The sequence below is a fragment of the Chelonoidis abingdonii genome, chromosome 2 (genome assembly GCF_003597395.2).
Source record: "Chelonoidis abingdonii isolate Lonesome George chromosome 2, CheloAbing_2.0, whole genome shotgun sequence".
Lineage (NCBI taxonomy): Eukaryota > Metazoa > Chordata > Testudines > Testudinidae > Chelonoidis > Chelonoidis abingdonii.
The window spans coordinates 189,743,194-189,764,983 of NC_133770.1; the positions used below are offsets into that span (position 1 = coordinate 189,743,194).

Sequence of the window (21,790 nt, forward strand, 5' to 3'; positions counted from 1 at the left end):
CCATGATTTTTTTCACATGTAGATGGTGGTATTTTTCCAGTCCCTTGCCTACTGTTTTAGCATGTTTAATAAACTTCACCCTCAATATCAGACACTCTGCTGTGACACACAGTGACTCAGCTTCAAGGCACACAATCATATGTATTGTATAATGCTCGCAATGCTTGGCATTTGTGGCCTTATAATTCCTCTGGACAGTAACATAAAGCATTTTTCTTCTCTTGGCACTCTAAAAGACATCAGGTAACTTTGAGACTGGTTGAGCACACTGCTGGATACTGACTGGCTCAATTTCTCAGAAGGAGAAATATACTCAGCTACAGGAGGCATAGAGAATGCCCCAAACACAGTGAAAGTGGTTCCATTGAACAAAGGTAGTGGGCAAGCAACAGAAAGGCCATGCTGAGAATGCATGTTGCAGAGGGGAGTGCACTAGGATTTCTTTCGCTGTGGCAACACGCTCCACTAATCCTCATAAATCATACAAAACACAGAGGGTGAACTGCTTTACAGAGGGTGTACAAAAGAGAACTCCAACCTAAACTCTGGCATTGGTATTACGACACCATAATACCGTACCTATCTTCTGTTTGCTAATCCATGGAGTTCTGTGCTGAAGGTGGTGGAAGGTAGAAGGCCTTGCTGTCTTCACTGAAGATAACTTACAGTGCAGATATTTTAGGAGAAAAATCCAATTATATGTTAATATAATTCCTAGATTTTGAGCTAAATTGTGGTTTAAAGCCGGAAGCACCAAACTGAAAGCTAATAGGAGTCATCTGAATGACTAGGCAAAATTTCTCCCACAGAAACCATGCTGAATTGGTGAATTCTGCCACCCTGGGAGAGGGTACAGCACATGTCCAGCTAACCCGTTTATTCTCTTAGCAGGTATACAGATTCTGAATACTAAAGAAATATCTCTATATAAGTAATACGTGTAGTGCACTCAGGCAGTGTGATTTGATTTAAGAAACAAGCCACCAAATTTATAAAAATCTATCTGACTTGTATTTCACTAAAAACAGATTTTGGCAATCTCTAATTACTATAGCCATAAACAGTGTTTCTAGACTGACCGCATAAAGATTGTGGGTAAAATTATTACCATTACTTATGTCATTATCTATATCGCTGAAACAAATGCATTAGTACCTCAAACGTTTTGGACCAAATTAGGCATTTGCTCCTGCACCACTGAAGTCAGTGCAAATTTTGCCATTGACTTAAATGGGAATAAAATAAGGTCCTATGTTTACAGGGATACCAACAAATAATTACATGCACATGGAAGTGGTGGCATATTTTGCAGGTACAGTTAAGAGGCCTATTTTTGAAAATATGAATGTTGTGCTCTGTTTATACAAGTATTTATTTGAAAAGTGAAATGAACTTAAAACGTCAAAAGTAGAATTGAAAATCTAGCATATTTATATCTACACCGGATACCAGGGCCGCCCGGGCGGGGGGTGGGGGGGCAAGTGGGGCAATTTGCCCCAGGCCCATGGCCTCACAGGGGCCCCCACGAGAATATACTATTCTATGATATTGCAAGTTTTTTTATGGAAGGGGACCCCGAAATTGCTTTGCCCCAGGCCCTCTGAATCCTCTGAGTGGCCCTGCCGCATATGCCATAGGAAGAGGTCTGTCTTACTCAGTATGCATAGTGTTACAGTATATAACACATGGATACTGTAAACCTTTTTCAAAAGCACTTTCCATTCAAATAAAAAATTGTCCAATTTTTATGAAATCTAAGATACAGTAAATATTATGAAAACATGAGTTAATTAGAACTGATTGCATATGCATTTAAATTTTTTAAATTGATTTTGTTCAAATCTAGCAATTTAAGCCAAATCTGAGAGCTCCTTTCTTTGACTTGTCTTTTCCTTTCTACTTAAACTGATCTCAAATGTGTAAAACTACATAGCTGATTAGTGCTTCCAGCACCAAGTCACACAAAGGTTCAGATTTGTTTCTATTATGAGTAAGGTTACATTTTAGTCATGGGTATTTTCAGTAAAAGTCATGGACAGGTCACAGTCAGAAAACAAAAATTCACAGCCGATGATCTGTCCATGACTTGTAGTATATACTCCTGACTAAATCTTGGGTGCTCCGGAGAGGGGGCTCTGGGGGCACCTCGGGTATTCTGGAGGGGTGGCCTGGGATCACCGCTGGTGCTCAGGGGTAGGGAGGGATGTGGTGTGAGGCCCAGGACTGCTGCTGGTGTTGGGGGCGGGGGCGGAGCGGGCGGGAATCCAAGACTGCCGCAGAAGAGGCCACTGCAGCTAGCCCAAGGGCCTCCCAAGCTGCTTGGGTGGCCTTGAGGTCAGTCGCACCAGCTGCTGCAGAAGTCATGGAGGTCCTGGAAAGTCACAGAATCTGTGACAGACTTGCAGCCTTAATTATGAGTTACCTCAGTGGATAGTCCTCCTCATGGGTGAGTAAGAACAATGCAATCAGAACGAAGGAGAGGATGTTATGTTGGTGTCTATAGAGTTTGGAGATCGGCAACAGATGTTCAATGACATCCAAGCAAATCCAATAAATCTTAAATTATGATTTATTCCCCATTAATTTTTAAATTTCTTTTTTCAGCCTATTAATACTAGTAATTGTCTTTATTTGCTGTTATCACGGAATCTTGCATTGTTTTCCAAGAAAATATGATGATACAAGGTTTGATGCAGGAGGATAGGAAAGGGGTGGGCTAATTCCACTGAAGAATTATAGGCATCGCTGGTAGTGATGCCTATAGTTATGATTGCCCAATGCTTTCCATTATAACAGTGGTCCTCAACCAGGGGTATGCGTACCCCTGGGGGTATGCAAAGGTCTTCCAGGGGATACATCAACTCATCTAGATATTTGCCTAGTTTTACAGCAAGCTACATAAAAAGCACTAGTGAAGGCAGTACAAACTATAATTTCATACATACAATGACTTGTTTATACTGTTCTATATACTATACACTGTAATGTAAGTACAATATTTATATTCCAATTGATTTTTATAATATAGTAAAAATGAGAACATAAGCAGTTTTTCAGTAATAGCGTGCCGTGACCCTTTTGGATTTTGATTTGGTAAGCAAATAGTTTTTAAGTGAGGTGAAACTTGGAGGTATGCAAAGACAAATCAGACTCTTGAAAGGGGCACAGTAGTCTGGAAAGGTTGAGAGCCAGTACATTATAAGACCCTGCTTCCAATTACTTACAACTTTGCCAATTTTAACTGTCTGGGTTGAAATTTTCCATACCGGTTGTCTGCCTCAGGCTGAATTGATTTTTGAAAGTTTCAGCTACAATAGTTCTTCAGAAATAAGTTAGGGAAAATGTTTTTCCCGTGTTAAAATAATTTATTGTGAAGCCTCCATGCTTTGAAGCAGAGACTTTAAATTGGAGGGGGAGGGGGGAAGAAGGGGGGAAGTGTCACCGTAATATCACAGGTGTGCTACTGTCTTGTGAAAATCCACTCAAATTCACCAAGTTAATGAGCTTCCAACCATGTTTGTGTTTGGATGTAAGGCAATCAGAAAGACAACTTAAAAAAAAAAAACAAAAGAGAATTAAAAAGAGACAGAATATACCATTAATAATCACAGGAAATTCATGTAATGAAATTTCATCTTTAAACAACTTCGTGTTCTTAGTTGCTTTCCTTTTGACTTGAAAGGTAATTAAGCAGTGTAAATGATACACCTTCTTTATTGGAGCTAGCAATACTTTATTATAATCAAAACCAATGTTATTTAGTGCTGCAAACAAAAGTCTATTGATCTAACGGGAATTCTCTCAAATTTTACAGGCAATATCAGTTGATAAATTTCTTGAAAAATTTGAAAAATGTTGAAATAAACTTCAAAATTGTCATGGAAATAATCTTAAAATTAAAACAACTAAATACATTTTGATTTTGAAATTTAAGCGAAATTATAGTTCAATTTTTAAATAAAATGTAAAAGGTTTAAATAAGGGCTGTCAATCGCAGTTAACTCACGTGATTAACTCACAAAAGTTAATTGCACTGTTAAACAATAGAATACCAATTGAAATTTATTAAATATTTGGATGTTTTTCTATATTTTCTGTATCAGTGTTGTACTTGAAATCAAGTGTATATTTTTTATTACAAATATTTGCACTGTAAAAATGATAAATAAAAGGAATAGTATTTTTCAATTCACCTCATACAAGTACTATAGTGCAATTTACAAATGTAGATTTTTGTTCTTACATAATTGCACTCAAAAACAAAACAATGTAAAACTTCAAAGCCTGTAAGTCAACTCAGTCCTACTTCTCGTTCAGCCAATAGCTAAGACTACCACATTTGTTTACATTTGCAGGAGATAATGCTGCCCTCTCCTTATTTGCAATGTCACCAGAAAGTGAGAACAGGCATTCTTCGAGAGAGATGTCCCTGTGGGTGTTCCACTCTAGGTGTCGGTGCGCCCTTGCGCCTTTGATCGGAGATTTCTGCAGCAGTACTCGTAGCGGCCACGCATGCTCAGAGCCTGGCCCCCCGCTCTGAGTATACCTCTAGTGAGCATGCGTGGCCAGTTCCCTCAGTTCCTTCTCTACCGTCCCCAGTTTGAAACGGAGCTCAGCAGACTCCTTAAAGAATTTCTTTCCTCATCTTAAAATAACTTGTAGTTAGCCAGTTTCTTGTTAGTTAGTTGTTAGTTAGTGTTACTTACCCTTTTTCTACTGTTTAAAAAAAAAAATTGTTCTCTCAGCCGCTTCAGACATGCCTGGCTCCACAGGCTTTAAGCGCTGCTCCTCCTGTAAGGACGCTACCCATCTCTCCGATGCACATTCACAGTGCATAAAATGTTTGGGGGAGACCCATATTCCCCAAAAATGTTCTCACTGCACTAAACTAAGCTCCAGAGCGAGAAAGGACAGAGAGCTAAAACTTATTCAAACTTACTCTACTTCAAAAATCCCTAGGGTCCGCCTCAGACCCTGGCGCGGACTCTGCCTCCGCTCACCGACACAGCTCTCCCACTTCTAAAAAGCAGAAGAAAGCAGCAAAACGAGGGCACCTTCTATCAAATTCAAAAGAAGCCCTTAGACACAAACTTTCTCCGGTCAGATCCACAGTCTCCTTACCAGTGCTCCCCCGCCTGAGCACATTCGACGAGCCGGGCTCCTCCGGCACTGCATTAAACCCACATGTGCTTTCGGCGGCAGCGCAAAGCTCCGGTGCCGAGGCGACAGGCTTTCAGTTGCCTGCCTCGATTATGCCACCTATCGGCACCTCGATGAACACGGTGCTGACATATCAGGACCCCCCGAGGCACCGCAGCCTGCTATTAATAGCACGGCACCAACTCTGGCACCGGCATTAACAGCGCTACTTGGCACGGAGCCAAGACTAAGAACTCCGGTGCAAGCCTGAGTTCCCTCACAGCAATTCTATCAGCCTTCACCTCCAGCTGCCTCAGCGCTGCCATTTACCCAGTCAAATGACCTCTTAGTGTCACCTACGCTGCAATCGCCCTTCCTTACAGACTGCTTCTCCCTTATGAATGAGTCAGGGTCCGAACAGCCTTCCTCCAGTGAGAAGGAGTCTGAACTACAGGGTGATGTTTCAATACAATCAGAATTCCATCCTCGGAGTCCTGTCACCCGCGGGCACAAGAAAATTGTCTCAGACTATCCTTGAGACCCTGCCTCCTGGTGCGTTAACCCCTGGATGGCACCACCTATGCCTTTTCCATCACCATGGCAGTATTGGGCCCCATGGGCACCTTTTCCTCAGCAGCACACCCGCTATTCCAATCCGACGAGACGCGAACGTCCAAATGATATGACTCACTTGGCGGCATCCTCCCATTCTCAGGATCAATCAACTCCTGCTCCTGACCCAGTACCAACTGAAGCACCAACTGAAGCAATGCCTGAAGAAGCCTTACTTCCCTGCCTTCCCCCGCCCTCAGACGATTTTTTGAAATTCCAGGATCTCTTTAAAAGGGTTGCCAGCGAGCTTAGAATCAATCTAGAGAAAGTACCGCACCAACAACATGAGTTAATGGACATCCTGCAACCCTCTTCTTCATCCAGACTGGCATTACCAATCAATGCCGCCCTTCTGGAACCTGCTAAGTCCATCTGGCAGGCTCCAGCCACAGGCCAGCCTACCTGCAAACAAGCGGACCGTAAATACGCCATTCCCTCTAAGGGCTCTGAATTCCTTTTCTCACATCCTGCGCCAAACTCACTGGTAGTGGATGCAGCCAATCAAAGGAACAAACAACATACCCCAGCCAACAGGGAAGGCAAACGCTTAGACCTGCTGGGTCGCAGAGTGTATGCCTGTTCAACCTTACAATTTCGAATTGCCAATTATACTGCAATTCTGGCAAAGCACGACCACAGAAACTATAACAAGTTCGTGGACTTTATTGAACACATTCCAGACTACAAGAAACAACAGTTTACAGCTTTAGTTTCCGAGGGCCAAATCATATGACGCACGGCTCTTCAAGCAGCTCTGGATGCAGCCAATACCACAGCAAGATCAGCTACGGCAGTGGTCATGCGCCGAAGTTCATGGCTCTCCTCTTCCCTCTTTCCTCGCGAGGTTTAGAGCACCATAGAGGATCTCCCTTCTGATGGTGATAAACTCTTGCTTCCACCACGAATGAGGTGCTCCACTCAATGAAGGACTCAAGGACAACTCCTCGATCCTTAGGCATCCAAACCCCTACAACCAGAAGGCGAGAGTACATATATCAACCTTACCACCGTCCACGCTACCCCCCATATACTCAGCATTTCCCAAGATCTCAGGATCAGCAACACCAACGCCAGAGATTCAGATACCAGCGGCGTCGCCCCAATTCTTCCGGGATGCCCCAACTTCCTCCAACTAATAAGCAGATTTGAACCTTTGGTCGAGGGTCTCGTAAGCATCGTCCCAACTTCAGCGTATGCACTGCCTACAACTATCTTTGGACACCGCCTACAGCCATTTTTGCACCAATGGCAGAATTTTACCACCATAATTCCAGCCCTGGAGCAGGACGATTGGTTTTCAGCCCTCAATGTACAAGATGCCTACTTTCACGTCACTATCCACCCAGCCCACAGACGTTTTCTTCGTTTTACCCTCGGCTCAACGCATTTCCAATACAGAGTTCTACTATTTGGCCTTTCCACTGCCCCTCGAGTTTTCTCCAAGCTCCTAGCGGTAGTCACTGCCTACCTCAGGAAAAAAGGAGTCATAATATTCCCTTACCTTGATGATTGCTTCCTGAAGGCCTCCACGTTCGACGAGGCCCTCCGCTTCACACAACTCACCATCGAGTGCTTCCAGTCCCTGGGCCTGCAAATAAATAAAAGCAAATCCACATTAAGTCCTACCCAGCACCTGGAGTTTATAGGAGCGAGCCTCGACTCCACAACCGGACTGGCATCTCTCCCACTCGACCGATTCAATACCATAAAACTGCTGGCTACGAGACTTCGCAACAGTCCCCGGGTCACCGCCGGAGACTGCCTCCAACTACTAGGGCACATGGCCTCGTGCACCTTCGTGGTCCAGAACGCACGTCTCTACATGAGGTGCTTCCAAGCTTGGCAGGCCACGGTTTACAAACCAAACATGCACTCACTAAACAAACACCTGGCCATACCCTACCAAGGCAAAGACTCTCTCATATGGTGGACAGTCCCCTAAAACCTCTGCTCTGAAGTCCCCTTCCTCCAGACCCCCCTCAACTCTGATGACGGCGACCGATGCAACCCTCACGGGCTGGGGGGCCCACATCTCTCACCGAACAGTCCATGGGCTATGGTCTCATTCCGAGACCTCCCTGCACATAAACGTTCTAGAACTTAGAGCTATACGGAATGCCTGCCGCTGCTTCCTTCCACTAATCAAGAATCAGCATGCACGCATAATGACAGACAACATTGCCTGCATGTTCTACGTAAACAGACAAGGAGGGGCTTGTTCCCACTCTCTTTGCTCAGAGGCCATAAAACTCTGGAATTGGTGCCTTGCAAACCACATCCGCATATCAGCTGCTTATCTCCCAGGGGTAATAAACACCACTGCCAACGAGTTAAGCAGACATTTCCCTTTGGAGCACGAATGGGAGACAGATGAGGGAATCATCTACAACATATTTCGCACTTGGGGTCACCCAACCATAGATCTCTTTGCAACCGCGAAAAACACTAAATGCCTCAATTTTTGCTCCAGGGCGGGACTGGGCAAACACTCCCTCGGAGATGCATTCATGATCCCATGGCACTGGGACTTAGCTTATGCATTTCCTCCAATACCATTGCTCAACAGGGTCCTCATAAAGATACGAACGGATCTTGCCAGGGTGATCTTGATGGCACCTTCATGGCCGAGACAACCGTGGTTCCCTTTCCTCACCAGAATGTCAATTCGACCACCAATCTCCCTGCCTCTCATCCTGAACCTTTTATCACAGCAACACGGCCGGCTTCTTCACCCCAATCTCCCCATGCTTCATCTCAAAGCCTGGTACCTGCATGGTTCTCCCACAGGGACACTCATCTCGAAGAACGTCAGTTACTGCACAAGGTGAGTAACCTCCTCTTTGCATGGCACTTTTGTAGCTGGCATTGCAAGGTATTTACATGCCAGATGTGCTAAACATTCATATGTCCCTTCATGCTTTGGCCAGCGTTCCAGAGGACATGCTTATGATGCTCGTTAAAAAAATAATGCATTAATTAAATTTGTGACTGAAATCCTTGGGGAGAAATTGTATGTCCCCTGCTCTGTTTTACCCTCATTCTGACATATATTTCATGTTATAGCAGTCTCAGATGATGACCCAGCACATGTTGTTCATGTTAAGAACGCTTTTACTGCAGATTTGACAAAATGCAAAGAAGGTACCAATGTGATATTTCTAAAGATAGTTACAACATTCGACCCAAGGTTTAAGAATCTGAAGTGCCTTCCAAAATCTGAGAAGGACTAGGTGCAGAGCATGCTTTGAGAAGTCTTAAAAAAGCAACATTCTAATGCAGAAACTACAGAACCTGAACCACCAAAAAAGAAAATCAACCTTCTGCTGGTGGCATCTGAATCACATAAGGTAAATAAACATGCGTCGGTCTGTACTGCTTGGGATTGTTATTGAGCAGAACCCATCATAAGCATGGATGCATGTCCCCTAGAATGGTGGTTGAAGCATGAAGGGACATGTGAATCTTTAGCACATCTTGCACATAAATATCTTGCGATGCTGTCCACAACAACACTTGTTCTCACTTTCAGGTGACACTGTAAACAAGAAGTGGGCAGCATCATCTCCTGCAAATGTAAACAAACTTGTTTGTCTGAGCGATTGGCTGAAGAAGAAATGGGACTGAGTGGACTTGCAGGCCCTAAAATTTTACATTGTTTTATTTTTGAATGCAGTTTTTTGTAAATAATTCTACATTTGTAAGTTCAAATTTAATGATAAATGGATTGCACTACAGTACTTGTATTAAGTGAATTGAAAAATACTATTTATTTTGGCTTTTTAGAGTGCAAATACTTGTAATGAAAAATAAAGTGAGCACTGTACACTTTGTATTCTGTGTTGTAATTTAAATCAATACATTTGAAAATGTAGAAAACATCCAAAAATATTTAAATAAATGGTATTCTATTGTCTAACAGCGCAATTAATCACGATTAATTTTTTTAATCATGTGATTAATCATGGTTCATTTAATTGCTTGACAGCCCTAGTTTACATTGAAAAACACTTTGACATTATAAAATGAAACTTTGATCCAAACTGACTTCCCCTCCTCTCTCCAGATCTTTGGTTTGTTAAAATTTTTTGAGATTTCAATTTTTTTCATTCTGATTTGGGACAGGAAAAATATCCAGACTTTTGCATGATGGGATAGCTATTTCCTGCTCAGCTATAGTAGCCAGCAGAAGAAACTCTATGCAACTGGAGACCAAGCTCAGTAATCATGAATAACGAGAGCCTGAAGATCATTGTCAATCCCAGGCTTCATGCAGACCAATATAAGGCACTGCTGCCATACCATTCCAGTTAAGTTACTGCCTTACTTTTAATTATTCATTATCAGTCAGAATTCCTGTAGCTTTCTTAGCAGTTATGTATTCCAGAAGCCAAACAAAGAATATTAATGAATGAATCTGAATCCATTATTTTGGCTAAATAATTCTAAATGTCTCTTATTCTAAATTTTATTTAAAAATGAATACGTTACTGCAAAATATTTTTTTGTTCAATTAAGTTATCACATATATATATGGTGGGTAAATCAGATATTTGCAAAAGCTTTTTCTTAAAAGTTGGAGAATAGGGCAAGTTTAAATATTCACAGATGTGAAAGTGAGCATCTAAGCATTTCATTCCTCTACTGGGTAAAACAGAGCAGCTGAATTTTCATGTCTCTGGAGGGGGCATGTACCCAGATTTCATTATTCACGGGAGTCTTACGTGATTCCTCAGACACTGCAATGAAAAATGTATTCCCAGTTGTATTTCTTGTTAAAAATATTTGTTAAATGGAGGTAATTTACCTGTAAGTGAGGGTACCCTCTCTGTATTCCAGACATGGGTACATATGTGCCACATGTGCCTGAAACCAGATATTTCTAGCAAGTAGTATCTATTGGTCTGCACCAACGCAGTTTCTCCCCTCATGCTGTATACCATAAGTATAAAGTGGCAGTGTAGACTAATGGCTCTCCAGTTACTCCTCTTATCCCAAAGCAGAGGAGAAGAAGGGCAGATAGTGGACTACAGATCGGGACCACACATCTCAAAGAACCTCCAGTTCTTGGTAAGCAACTTCCATGTCTTCTCTAAGTGCAGGTTCCTGTATTCAAACAGAAATCGGGTGGAAGAATGCAGTGGTATAGATGTCTGTAATACTGCTGTCCCAACAGCTGCCTCTGCAGACAAGGCCTGGACTAAGGTGCAGTGTTTCATGAAAGTATGGCTGGAACTCCAGGTCTTCACAAATGTCCAGATATTTTTGAAAGAAGAGATGCTATTGAGGTTGCCTGTGCTCTAGTGGAATGGGCCCTCACCCCTCCAGGGAAGGAATACACACTGTCTAATAAAGCATGCTACAGCTGGAGAACCACCTAGCTGCTGAGAAGATAATGCTTGACTTCACGATCATTCTACTATAGCAACAAATAGTCTAGGGCGGCATTCTCCTAATTGATTTCATTCCTTGCAGGCAGAACGCTAAAGTCCATCTGATGTTGACAGAATGAAGTCTCCTCTTCTCGTTGGGAGCATGATGTTTTGGAAAGAATACTGGTAAGAGAATCGGTTCACGTGAAACTCAGAAATTAACATAGGGATGATTTTATGGTGGAGATGAAGGGGAACCTTCTTATGAAATGTGGAGTAAGGCAGGTCAGCCATGAGTGCGCCCAGTTCACCTACTCTTCTGGCTGATGTGAAAGTGACTAGGAAGGACAGATGGTACATTGAACACACGGGAAAAATATACAGAGAGAGGCAATGATTAGGGATATGGAACAGCTTCCATATGAAAAAAGATGAAAAAGACTGGGACTTTTCAGCTTACAGTGAAGCGAATAAGGAAGTGTTATTTACTCCTTAACATAATACAAGAACAAGAGGTCACCCAATGAATTTTAATAGGTGGCGGGTTTAAAACAAACATTAACAAGTACTACTTCATATAACACACAACTTGTTGCCAGGGGATGTTGTGAAGGCCAAAAATATAACTGGGCTAAAAAAAATGGGATAAGTTCATGAAGGATAGGTTCATCCATGACTATTAGCCAATATGGTCAGGGACATCTGGGTGTCACTAAATCTCTGACTGCCAGAGGCTGGGACTGGATGACAGGATGGCTCACCATTCATTCCCTCGGAAGCATCTGGCACTGGCCACGTTCAGAAGACAAAACACTGGGCTAGATGGATGACTGGTCTGACCCAGTATGGCCATTCTTATGTGGTCAACAGTTCAAAGAGTAGTCTGGTAAGTATCGAGAGTACAAGACTGACATCCCATGTAGTGTTTGTTTTACCACTGGCAGGAATTTCCTAATGAAACCTTTCAAGAATCTGATTTTTGTTGGGTGAGTGAAAATAGAATAGCTTTCAACCAGAGGACAGATGACTCTGACTGCTGCTAAGTGGACCCCCAGTGAACGAGTGGAAAGTTCCAATGTACTGAGGGATGAGGAAGTAGTTAATTCAGGAATACCTACTGTTTCTGAAGATAACTGGTTCTGTTGTGTCCAAGTAGAGAAATGCCTTCATTTAGCTAGATATAGTCTCTGGTGGACGCCTCTCTGCTGTATTTGAGAACAGTTTGAACAGCCTCTGAACATCAACACTCTAGGTCTGAGGCCCATCCAAATAATATACTGTGAGTTTGAGGCCTGGGCTGAAATGTCTGATCATTCGCCTGATGGGAGGAGAGGTTGACATCATAAAAGGTCCGGAAGCCAGAACTGTCTGGGCCAGTTGGATATGATGAGAATGAATCAAGCTTTATCATGATGGATCTTTTGTAGGACCTTTTGTAGCGGTGGGAGGAAAGGTGTACGCGCTCCTGGAGTCTTGGCCTAGTGCTTCTCTGGAGCAAAACAGAATAAACATTCTGTTCATAGGGGAGGCAAATGGTCCCCATGGAGTGAAGATTTCATTCAGAAGAGAAATCCCACTTTTAGTCTGTGGAGAAGTGCCTGCTGAGATTATCTTCCAAAGAGTTGTGCGCACCAGATAGGTATGTTGCTGACACTGTAGTGTGGTTCCTGATGTGCCATTTCCATGAATTGACTGCCTGTGATGGAGTGTATGCACCTCAAGTGAGCTCCTCCTGGTTGAATGTGTCCATGCCTGCAGTTTTCTCCATTTCTCCGCTCACTGTGCCCCCATAAGCCGCTGTGCTTAGGCCGATCTTCGGTGACTCAGCTCTCCGGCCAAGTCACACACAGTCCATGTGCAAAACAAACAAACCCCTTCCAGGACGGGTATAAGTCCAGAATGTCCTGCAGCTCTCCCTAGGCTCAGTCCTTTAACAGTCCAACCCAGCCCATAATGGTACCCCTCTGTTGGCAATGTCTCTATAGCCCTCCCCGGGTTCAATCTTCCGTCTGACTGTAAGCCTGCGGACTCACCCGTGCGCCGCCTCCTGCTGGTCTTTGTCGGGAATTAGCTCGTCCAGCTTCCAGAGTGCCCTCTGCAGGATGGTGATCTGCCTTACCACTGGCCCCCATTTCCCTCCCAGGAACCTGGTGCCCCTTTCTCTGGGGTGCTGCCCCTCTGGCAGTAACTCCTCAGTCTCAGGGTCTCCCCGCCCAGGGGAACCCCCACTCCCTGTTCCCACCTTGCCTCAGTCATAGGCTACTGCCAGTCACCAACTAGCCCCCACTCCCTGGAGCAGATTGCAGTATCAGCCACTCATCACAGGCAAGGTTGGGTTTGGACCTGCTGCCTCTGCCTAGCCTTGGGTGGTCTCTGGCAACCCAAGTACCTGTTTGGCCTTCTACTAGGCCGCAGCCTGGGGGGTTTCAAGGCCAGATCTCCCTTGGCCTTCCCCCAGTCTGCTCCACTCCAGATACCTTCTCTAGCTCCCCAGTAGCCAGGCCTGTCTCCCTCCACAGCTAGAGGAGACTGTGTGCCTTTACTCATGGCTCAACCCTTTATAGAGAGAGCTGGGCCCTGATTGGAGCATGGCCCCCAGCTGAGGCTGTTTCCCCCAATCAGTCTTGCTGCTTTTTCTCCTCCAACAGCCCTCCTCCCAGGCTGTTTTAAACCCCTCAGGGCAGGAGTAGGTAACCACCCCGCTACACTGACCAACAGGGTTTATCTCAATACACTAGTTGCCCAGCTTACAGGTGAAGGTTCTTGCTCTGGGGTGGAGCAGCACCCCCAGGACTTCCTCCCTGGAAGCTCTTTACTCATCCTTTAGTCTTCTGACCCCAACTCTCTAGTTAGGTCAATCTTAGTTTAGCTACTGCAGCCAGCCAGGAGCATCTTTTGCTGCCCCAATCCCTGCCAGCAGACTGAACTCACTCTGGCCCTGCAGCTCTTTTTATATGAACTGCTGGGCCTTGATTGGCTGTGTCCCACACAGCTGCTCTATGCAGCTTGGAGGACCTCTCCAATTCCCTTTTCTGAAGCAGGGTGTGGCACGGCTGCAAGGCTTCCAACAGGGGGCCTCAGGGCCAGTCCACCCTGTCACATGCCTCTATTCAGAGAAGAAGAGATTGTGTTCTGCCTTGTTTTTTACATAGAAGACAATCGTCATGTTTTCAGCCACTGAGCGACTATGACAGATCAGAGTAACTGGGAGGATTGCACTACAGACTGCCCTTAGTTCTAGGAGAGCAATAGGCATCCTGGCCTCCATGTGCCTTGCGTAGCCCTTGTGTGCTCCCCATCCTGTGAGGGACGCATCCATGATTTTGGTCCCATCATGTGTGGCTGAAAGGAAAAGGTGTGTTCCGAGTACATCTAGTGAACAAGAGAAACCATGATCATGATTGTTACCTTGATATTGTCTTTGTCTAGTAAGTAAAAGATTGGAGTCAGCCCTGTACGTTATGGAGGTGAAATCTGGCAAATGGTATTATATAGGTCAGGGGTAGGCAACCTATGGCACGGGTGCCGAAGGCGGCACGCGAGCTGATTTTCAGTGGCACTCTCACTGCTTGGGTCCTGGCAACCAGTCCAGGGGGCTCTGCATTTTAATTTAATTTTAAATGAAGCTTCTTAAACATTTTTAAAGCCTTATTTACTTTACAAACAACAACAGTTTAGTTATATATTATAGATTTACAGAAAGAGACCTTCTGAAAACGTTAAAATGTATTACTGGCACGCGAAACCTTAAATTAGAGTGAATAAATGAAGACTCGGCACACCACTTCTGAAAGGTTGCCGACCCCGATATAGGTCGATGAGGCCATGTGGCCTAGTAGGGAAAGACAGACCTTGACTGTGGTTCAAGGTCTGAGGATGATTTGTTCTATCAGGCTGTTCGATGCCTGGAATCCCTCCATAGGGAGGTCGGCCTTTGCTGAGTCTGAGTCTAGAGTTGCTCCCATGAAATCTCTTTTTTATGGGAGTCAGAGGAGACTTTTCTCTTTTTATACAGATTCCCAAGGATACCAGGAGAAGGTCACCCACATGACCTAATCTTTATGAAGACCCTGGGTGCTTTTACCAGGCCAAATGGAAGTACTCTGAACTGGTGGTGGTCTTGTCCTAACAGAAATTTGAAGAACCTTCTGTAGGATGGGTTAATGTCAACATGAAAGTAAGCATCGTTCAAGTCGAGAAACACAAATCATATGCACCTCTCCAGGGAAACAGAATAACTGAAGCCAATACAACTGTAACCAAATGCACTCCGTATATACACCCTACACACTACTGTAGTAATCTTTGTACAAAATATGCCTTGTAAGGTATCATATGAAAACTAATAATTCACTAGTTAATAACATCATGGTGACGTATGTAGCAACATTATATATAAAGTTATGAATTTCCCGTGTATGATGATGACAGCACATGTTGAAACCCAGATAACCCTGAACTAGGCATAAGTTGTTAAGCAGTTCTATCCTAAACAAAGAAATGTGTTTACACCTCAACTTACATATAAGTAGTAAACAGGGCCCTTGGGACAGCAAGAGGGGGTAAACCAGTTTCTCAAAGATAAAGGACAAGCTGATGCCTCTAGCCAGGTGTCATCAGTTGACTGGCACTCACCACTCAAGTGGGCTTTCTTTCACAATGAAGTGGGGCAGAACAGATCAAATTGCATTTTAGCAAGCAAATACCAAGGAACCTCTTTCACCATGAGACTCTGAGTCCGTCCTTGCAGCTGGAAGGAATTGTATCTAGGGCTAACCTTCAGGAAGATGCATTTCAAAGGATGACTGGACTATAAAAGTGAGAGAAATATAGCCTGTGGTGTTTTTGCCTTTCTCTCTCTAAGACAACAAAGGAATGAACCAGCTTTTTGACTTTGGAAGGGATCCTAACATGTAAATTTGGTTAGCAACATTGCTAACCAAAATGTAAGGATTTTACCTTGAACCAAGTTTAGTTTACGCTTCAGTAACTAGAACATATTTTATCTTTTTCTCTTGTAACCATTTCTGACTTTAATACCTTGTACTTGTACTCACCTAGAATCTGTCCCTCTGTAGTTAAATAAACTTGTTTTATTTTTTTTAATCAAAACTAATCCATTGTTGTGTTTAAACTGAACTGTTGGGGGTAATTCCAGTTAAAAGTGTTGCATATTGACCCCTTAAATGTGGAATGGACCTATAATATCTGAACTGCTCAGAAGGCTGGACAGTGCAGAACACACATTTGGGGGAAAATTCGGGAGTGTGTTGGGGCTACCCTGAAGTAGGGTGACCAGATATCCTGATTTTATAGGGACAGTCCCAATGTTGGGGTCTTTTTCCTATATAGGCTCCTATTACCCCCATCCCCTGTCCTGATTTTTCACATTTGCTATCTGGTCACCCTACCTTGAAGGTAGTAACCAAGGCCAGAGTGTGGCTGGTGTGGTGCAGGCAGAGCTGCTGGACCATCTCTGTAGCTATACACAGACACTCAGGGTGTGACCTGCATGCTGTTTGCAAGCAGTCCAGCATGAGGGCTACAATTACAAAGCAGTATGAGGCACCCAAGGTTGCAGGGCAGATGGTAACACAATACCTCACTGGATTGGATCGCACCTGGAATGAGACAGTAACCGTGTGGAATTTTGATTTGTGCATAAAGATACTTAGCTGACAAAAGTCAAGAATGGGTCTCCATCCTCTTTTTCCTAGGAACTATGAAATATGGGGAACAAACCCCTTTTTTTTGAAGCTGGGGTGGCACTTTCTCTATAGCCCCTTGCCAAAGGATAGAGTCCACCTCCTGAGGGAAGATTTCTTCATGAGAGTGGTCTTTGAAGAGGGGCTGTGAGAAGCACTTGATGTAAACAGAATAGACTATATCCGGTATTAACCTATCTGTTATTAATGTCCTCTAGTTGTGGGTGAAAAAGGTGAAGTGGTCACAAAAGGTTTGGGAGACCCTAAGAGATGTCATGCATGAGGGTTCTCAGGCATCCTGGCAAAAGCTGGTTGGTGAGTGGTGTTGAGAAAGCTGCAAACCTCGGCCTTTGTACCCCGTGGCATTTGGGCAGTGGTTCATAAGGGCTCTGGTGGTAGAATGGCTGAGGAAAAGGTCTTGATCTATACACCTGCTTGTGCTGTGTTCTCTTTGGAACTGGGGTACGAATGCCCAGAGAATTGTCCTGGAGTCTTTTACCACGTGTATCTACTCATCAGTCTTCTCACTGAAGCGACTGGACTTGTCAAAGGGCAAGGCCTCTGTGGTACTCTAGACCTCCCTGGGAAACACAGTGAGTTAAACCAAGATTCACACCTCATAACTATTGCCATAGCCAGAGGCGGATTAGAGTTGTGTGGGGCCTCTGGGCCAGAGCAAGTGGGAGCCCTTCTCCACCCTTTCTGCCGCCAATCTGCACCTTCCCCCTGGTATTCCTGTTGGGGCATGAGGGCTTGCCCCACTCATCCCCCGGGGCTAATCTGCTACTGGCTTTACCTATATAGCACTAGACATGTTATCAGTGACATCCATTGCAGATTGAAGAGAGATCATGGCTACCGGTTTGCCATTGGGACCTGTCCTCCTAAGGGAGTTTGTCTTTGAACTCTAGGAATTTGGAATAGTTTGTAAAATCATATTTTGCTAACAGGCCTGTTAGTTAGCAATACTAAACTGAAGGTCGGTTCCTTCCTCCCTAGAAAGTTTAGGCATTTAGTGCCTTTTTCTGCAGAGGTTTCCTTGAGGGTGCTGTAGCCTGGATCTCTCTGTGGCTGCTTGCCCTACTAGGGAGTTGGGTGCAGCCTGAGTAAACAGACTCTGACTTTTTATCTGGTACAAAGTATCATCACTCCTCATCCCTCTTTGAAAATGATGGGCACAGTTAGTATGTGTATGTCCTACTGTCCTGGCTAGTGCAACGATGACCTTATTTACTGGGAGGGCCACCTGGCTGGCACCAGAAGGCTTCAAGATGTCCAGGAGCCTCTGCTGAGTATCATGGACCTCCTTGAGTGGGATCTAGAGTTCAGTCAATACCCTCTGCAAGAGCTCTTGGTATTGTCTGTGATCATCAGACAGGGATTGGGCGATTGCCTCATTGGGTGAGGAGGATGACATGCCTAATGGAACTGTCAGCACTGGTAGATCCAGTTCAATTTCTTCCTCTGTGTGCTCTAATGGAGCCAGCTAGTGTCAGCTAGGAGAAGAGAGGGCTGGCTGGGATTCACGTATGGATCTGGAGTGCCTAGCATAGGGATCCACAGGCACTGGTACCATAGGTCTCCTGGATAGTCATAGCTGGGTAGAGGATGGGTCTATCACAGGGTATGCGGTGCAATCCAGACCAGTGAGGGGTTGCCACCACCTTCCCTGTAACCCTGGGTGCCTTACAATGCTTTGCTGCTGTAGCTCCCAGCCTGGGACACTTAGAACCAGCTTGCAAGCATGGAAGTCACTCCCTGTGTGCTTCAGCAGCTCTTACCCCAGCAGCTCTCCTGGACAGCTCAGAAATAATAAGGTTCATTGTTCCTTTAAAGCGACAAAAGCACATTACATCTGGTTAACTTAAGTGGGATAATACACCCTTTCCTTCAAACACAGCACGTGGTTGGGTGGAATTTACATAGCTTACTACCCATCAAGCTATTTGGGGGCAAGGAGTCTCTCTTACAGGGCCTGCTACACTGAGGCCCTCACTCCTGGATGGAGCTGCTGGGTGCCATTGTAATAGACACGCAAGACGGGGGCAGGGCGGGGCTCTCAGATGATGCAGAGTGAACTCAGGATACTGACCTGTATCAAAACTGCCTAAATGTATTTGCCACTTTTGAAAGTGGGTTTCTAGTTTTCTGAAGCTTTATTCTATGGATTTACCTACATTCCCAGCACTGAAATATTCAGCTGAGCCCCGCAGGACTCCAGCACTTCATCAAGGAAGCTAATTTCAGTGAAGGGATTGTCACATGGAAGACTCAGAGCCTGAAGAAGGAGAAAATGTTCTCACATGATTTAGAGGGTTAAAAAACGCTGCAGTGAAAAACAATTTGCTAAATTCAAAAACTTGGCACAACTCACAACAGATGTATGGAAAAGTGGATTTGCATCCTGCCAATCCTGGGGTTGTGAGAGGTGACACAGGAGCAACTACAGTGGTTCTGTGATATTCTGTGCTTTAATGGACTGTAAGATCTCCTCTACATCAGCACTGCAGAGGATATTGTGGTCATGGTATAAAAGCATACTGGAATGTATACAAATAGTAACAACCACTAATTGATCATCTCAAAATGGTCACCAACACTCAAGCCTAAGGGTGTTTGGGATTCCCGCAAACATGGTGGTGAAACAATGAAGAGGATGCAAAAACTACATGTATTTAATAAGGCCAATTTCCTCTTTTCCAGTTCTCATCTTGATGGAGTCCATACAGTACCTAAAGGCAAGCAGAAGCTTGGAGTAAAACATTATTTCAGTCAAACTTCCTATTTTATTTTTTAAAGGATAAGGCACAATCCTTAAAAGCTGCAAGGAACTAAAAAACCCTGCAGACTCAATCTTTTTCTTAAGACTTAAGTGCAGAGCCCACCTGAAAAGTGTGGTGGGGTGTACCAACCCCACACTGGGTCTGAAGGGGTTAACGTGAGTCTGTCGCTGCAATCAGCCTTAGCCCGCCTTCTCTGCGAGAGCCTGGAGAGAGGCAATATGAGGAAGAACCCAGCTCAGTGATGGCTGACTGGAAAAGAGAGCAGACCTCTTGAGAGCTAGCCCTGTCAGGGAAGCTTGGCTCTGAATATTCATGAGAGCCATCAGGCCCAACCACCATGTGAGTAGTAGACCTTCCTTATTGGACTTTCTTGGCATGCTAGACACAGATTAGGACCCACATGGACTACCACCTGTCTTCCCACCTCTAGGTCTCCACAAGAATTGTGTGAGTATGTGCATGGGATGACATGGAATGTCAAACTAATATTACACTAGAGCTACATTCTCTTTTGGATTGGCAGATTTGTGCTTTTACTAACGGTATTAATACAATTATTAAGAACTCTGCTTTGCCGTCAGTGTGAGAGTCACTGCTGTGCACATGGGGGTTCCCAAACAGAGAGCTGGAACCTGTCGAAGCTCAAGGGTCCAATTACTTTTATCAATTGGGGATTCTAAATCATAAAATTACAGAATATCAGTGTGTTGGAAGGGACCTCAGGAGGTCATCTAGTCCAACCCCCCTGCTCAAAGCAGGACCAATCCCCAACTAAATCATCCCAACCAGATGAGGCCTCACCAATGTCAAATAGAGGGGAATGATCATGTCTCTCGATCTGCTGGCAATGCCCCTATTTATACAGCCCAAAATGCCATTAGCCTTCTTGGCAACAAGGGCACTCTGTCGACTCATATCCAGCTTCTCGTCCACTGTAACCCCTAGGTCCTTTTCTGCAGAACTGCTGCCTAACCTTTCGGTCCCTAGTCTGTAGTGGTGCATGGGATTCTTCCGTCCTAAGTGCAGGATTCTGCACTTGTCCTTGTTGATCATCAGATTTCTTTTGGCCCAATCCTCTAATTTGTCTAGGTCCCTTTGTATGCTATCCCGACCCTCCAGCATATCTACCACTCCTCCCAGTTTAGTGTCATCTGCAAACTTGCTGATAGTGCAATCCACGCCATCCTCCAGATCATTAATGAAGATATTGAACAAAACCAGCCCCGGGACCGACCCTTGGAGCACTCAGCTTGATACCGGCCGCCAAGTAGACATGGAGCCATTGATCACTACCTGTTTAACCCGATGATCTAGCCAGCTTTCTCTCCACCTTATAGTCTATTCATCCAGCCCATACTTCTTTAACTTGCCGGCAAGAATACTGTGGGAGACTGTATCAAAAGCTTTGCTAAAGTCAAGCAATAACACGTCCACTGCTTTCCCCGCATCCACAGAGCCAGTTATCTCATCATAGAAGGTAATTAGATTAGTCAGGCATGGCGTGCTCTTGGTGAATCCATGCTGACTGTTCCTGATCACTTTCCTCTCCTCTAAGTGCTTCAAATTTGATTCCTTGAGGCCCTGCTCCATGATTTTTCTAGGCACTGTGGTGAGGCTGACTCGCCTGCAGTTCCCCGAATCCTCCTCCTTCCCTTTTTCAAAGATGGGCACTACAGTAGCCTTTTTCCAGTCATCCCGGTCCTCCCCGGATCACCATGAGTGTTCAAAGATAATGGTCAATGGCTCTGCAGTCACATCCGTCAACTCCTTTAGCACCCTCGGATTCAGCACATCCAGCCTCATGGACTTGTGGTCATCCAGCTTTCCTAAACAGTCCTGAACCACTTTTCTCCACAGAGGGTTGGTCACCTTCTCCCCATGCTGTGCTGCCCAGTGCAGTAGTTTGGGAGCTGACCTTGTTCAGGAAGACAGAGGCAAAAAAAGCATTGAGTACATTAGCTTTTTCCACAACCTCTGTCACTAGGTTGCCTTCCTCATTCAGTAAGGGGTCCACACTTTCCTTGACTTCCTTCTTGTTGCTAACATACCTGAAGAAACCCTTCTTGTTACTCTTAACATCCCTTGCTAGCTGCAACTCCAAGTGTGATTTGGCCTTCCTGATTTCATTCCTGCATGCCTGAGCAATATTTTTATACTCCTCCCTGGTCACTTCTCCAATCTT

General features: G+C 44.6%; 1 long non-coding RNA gene across 1 annotated transcript in view; it reads right to left on the bottom strand.

Moving 5' to 3' along the window:
- Positions 1-6,646: 6,646 nt before the first annotated feature.
- LOC116822832 (uncharacterized) overlaps positions 6,647-21,790 on the bottom strand; it is a 41,345-nt gene continuing 26,201 nt past the window's right edge. Inside the window, exons 4-6 of the long non-coding RNA XR_004373252.2 lie at positions 18,999-19,103; positions 7,253-7,339; positions 6,647-6,718 (exon numbers count right to left, since the gene is read on the bottom strand). This is a non-coding gene — a long non-coding RNA (uncharacterized LOC116822832). The remainder of the gene's footprint in view (positions 6,719-7,252; positions 7,340-18,998; positions 19,104-21,790) is intronic.